The 3,836-nt window shown below is 37.8% G+C and overlaps 1 long non-coding RNA gene across 1 annotated transcript; it reads left to right on the top strand.

The window, feature by feature from the left end:
• Window positions 1–634: 634 nt before the first annotated feature.
• LOC131236279 (uncharacterized) lies at window positions 635–2,544 on the top strand. The gene is made up of 2 exons (XR_009166656.1): window positions 635–1,082; window positions 1,853–2,544. It is a non-coding gene; the product is annotated as an uncharacterized LOC131236279 (long non-coding RNA).
• The last annotated feature ends 1,292 nt before the right edge of the window (window positions 2,545–3,836 follow it).

The following is a 3,836-nucleotide window of genomic DNA, read 5'->3' as shown; positions in this document are numbered from 1 at the left end:
ACGTTGGGAAAGTGTCAGAGCCTGGAGTTGCTTTATATGCATGGCAACTTGTTTCAAGGAACCATTCCAGAGTCTCTAAGGAATTTAAAAGGCATCGAAGAGCTAGATCTTTCGCAAAATAACTTGTCTGGGCAGATTCCAAAGTATTTGGAAGAATTTCATTTCTTACAATATTTGAATTTGTCATTCAATAATTTCGAGGGTGATGTGCCCAAAGGAGGAATCTTTAGAAATGACAGCGCAATTTCAGTAGTCGGAAACAGCAAACTCTGTGGTGGTATACCAGAACTACAATTGCCAAGGGTGCCTTAAGCAAGCTTCCAAGAAACGAAGAAAACCTCTTGCAACCAGAGTAAAAGTCACAGTTATTATTGTGGTTTCATCTTCAATTCTCTTGTCGCGTATCATTGCAGCTCTTTATTGGAGAAGAAATTCTCCAAAGAAAGCTTCTTCTCTATCTTCCACAGACAATCAGTGGTTACAAGTTTCTTATGCAGATCTCCTTCAAGCAACAGATGGGTTTTGTTCAGCTAATTTAATTGGTGTGGGAAGTTTCGGTTCTGGATATAAAGAAATTCTAGAATGCTTTGAAACACTTGTTGCAGTGAAGGTACTCAAACCTCCTACAGCAAGGAGCTTTTAAGAGTTTTGCAGCTCAATGCGAAGCTTTAAGAAACATCCGACTTCGAAATCTTGTCAAGATCTTAACGGTTTGCTCGAGCATTGATTTTAATGGCAATGATTTCAAAGCTCTGGTGTTTGAGTACATGCCTAATGGTAGTCTGGAGAAGTGGTTACATCCAAATGTAGTTGAACAACGTCAATTGAGGAATTTGAATCTTACACAAAGGCTGAATATAGCCATTGATGTGGCTTTGGCATTAGATTATCTTCATCATCATTACCAAACACCAATTGTTCATCGGGACCTAAAACCAAGCAATGTTTTCTTGATGATGACATGGTTGCCCATGTGGGTGACTTTGGTTTAGCAAGTTTCCTCTCTGAAGTTGCAGAAAGTTGCTCTCAAAATCAGACCAGCATATCTGGGATTAAGGGATCTATTGGGTATATTCCTCCAGGTAAGGATTTTAGTCCTTTATCTTTTTATTTTTATTCATTTATCTTGCAAAATGATTGGTAATTTCCATATATTTATATTTTGGTGAAGCTTGTTAAGAATGAAATGCATGAAAAGGATCTAATCAATGGATATTTCTACATACATTACTGCATTCTTCATATATAGGACTAAATAAAATAATAACAGAATTAAACTCGTAATAGGGAAGAAAGCCAAAAGATGGAAGAATCTTGTGACAAATGTGATTTTAATTTCGTGGTGATGAGCTACAGTCAGTTATGAATTGAAAGGATGGATTTCTCTCTTGGGACCAAGTGGTCCCACTTGTCCCACTTATGATGAACAAAATAGAAGTAATACATGTTGATCATACATGACTGAGAAATAACTATGAATGTTACAATTGAGATCATGCACTTTTGTGAATGGTGGTGATTATCCCATCAAGCTGATTTAGTGGGCATCAACAATTAATAAGATACGAATAATTGTTGTACTAGATTATTTCTCTATCTGTGATAAACTGTGTGAAAACAGAGGATTCTTGTTCTATTTATAGGATATTTTCTTACTAGGACTATTTGTTGGGACAAACCATACACTCATCAAATTCCTTATTCTCAAATATTATAAATTTTGGGAGAGGCAGAAATGTTAATTATATGAATGAAATATTCCTTTTTTCTCCCTCTAAATATCTAACCACTATTTTTATCTTTCTTTAATTAGTTGCCTAACATTCAAATATGTGACATTTGTAAATTGTAGAGTATGGGATGGGCAGTAAGGCGTCCACATATGGAGATGTATACAATTATGGAATCCTTCTACTCGAGATGATAACTGGAAAGTAGCCAACTGATGACATGTTTAAGGACAATCAGAGCCTTCATCACTTTGCAAAGTCAGCTTTTCCTGAACAAGTAATGGAGATTATAGATCCAAGACTTCTCTTAGAAGATGCCGAAGCTATTCAAGACAGTGAAAATCGTAATAATTTGAGAAATAGAATGCATGATTGCTTGGTTTCATTGGTCAGCTAGCGTTGGTGTATCATGTTCTGCAGAATCACCAAAGGAACGAATGAAGATGAAAGACTCTGTCATCGAAATGCATGAAATTAGAGACTTATATCTGGAGGCAGGGATTCACTGACAGAGACAAAATAGGCCCCTACTGTTAGGTGAAGGTTCATCTCATCTCAGTACCTACTAAGATTAGTAGTTACATTGAAGAAGATTCCGATATAAAATAGAACTGTTTGATATTTTTCTTAAGAAGCTCTAGATATATATTGTTCTGGTGTTCAATCTAGGGAAAGATGTTTTCGTTTTTGTTTTTGTTTTTTTCCTTTCCTTTCTTTAATCTTGTTTTAAACAGAGACTTTGTCTCAAATACAATTATTATAATGGGTAAATAAAAGGGGCAAGGTGCTTCCCTGTCTATCATGGTTACAACGATTCGGACAGTTTTATTTAATTACTTGATGTATTCTGGATTTTGAGATTGCCCTTTGAAAGTCTTGTTCATTCTGAATTTTTAGCTGTACACATTGCATCTAAATGTTTAAATGGCACTTAAGCTTTTAATCTTCATTGAAGAGTTTTGGAGAGAGAGAGAGAGAGAGAGAGAGAGAGAGAGAGAGAGAGAGAGGTGCATCTTGTTTTTTTCACACTATTTTTGGGTGGGCTTCCTGATACATCGTGCAGTGTTGCCCAAAAGAGCTAGGGCTGAAAGTCCAGCGGGTTCAACCTGACCAACCCGTCACCGACCTGACATTGGGTTGGGCTTGGGCAGGATATATCGGGTTTGTCTCGGGCTTGGGCTATATAAACACCAACCCGATAAAACTTGGGTTGGGCTCGGGTTGCTCTGACCCAACCCGAACCCAATTGATATATAAGGTACTTATAAATTGTAATTGAGCGTCGGTCGTCTATATTGAAGGCACATGAAATTCCAGTGCCGTCGGGTCTCATATTGGTCCAAGTCATTTATGATGACTCAAGCTAACAACTCAAGCTAACAAGATAAGCCCAACTTCTCTCTCCCAAATAGATTGCGTGCTACACAACACAACTTTTAAAGGGGTAGTTGTCCTATATTTTAGCATGTTTGTTTAGAAAAAATGAAGTTCTTTACGATAAATAACTACATATATAATTAATAAAATTATAGGTACAAAAAAAAGATGTGTATTGAAGTATAATAGATTAATGTAATAACAAAAATATTAGCATATATCTACCTGACCAACCTGACCGAGCCTGCTTGGGTTGGGCTTGGGTTGAGAATTCCTAACCCAAGGTTGGGTTGGGTTGGGTTGGGTTGGGTTAGGATTAGGGTATAGGAACCTTTGTTTGGGCTAGGGTTGAGCACCAACCCGACCCAACCCGCCCGACTTTTAGCTCTAAAAAAGAGCGTCCAAGCTCTTTTAGGCCCGGCCGACTATTTGTGGGCTTTAAATCTTTGATTTGAGCCAGCATGAGCTTTGCATATATATACTCGTTTGGCCAAATTTGGGCTAAAATTCCTGGCCTGATTAGTGTATAGTTGGGCTTAGTCCAGAAATGCAGGTTACCCAAGTTTGAGTTCATGAGCTCAAGTCTGACCCATCAATTAAAGCAGTAAAAGGCCTATCCTATGTTGCCTCGAACAACCATTTGACTTTTAGTATATGGGGTTAAGCCCAGCCCATAAACTACTATGGCAAATGGGCCGAGCAGCCTGCTTTAGGTGCTTTTGTAGCCTA

This window comes from Magnolia sinica, unplaced genomic scaffold, assembly GCF_029962835.1.
Source record: "Magnolia sinica isolate HGM2019 unplaced genomic scaffold, MsV1 ctg349, whole genome shotgun sequence".
NCBI classification, from domain to species: Eukaryota; Viridiplantae; Streptophyta; class Magnoliopsida; order Magnoliales; family Magnoliaceae; genus Magnolia; species Magnolia sinica.
The sequence above is the reverse complement of the archived record's forward strand: the minus strand, read 5'-3'. Positions and strand labels throughout refer to the sequence as shown.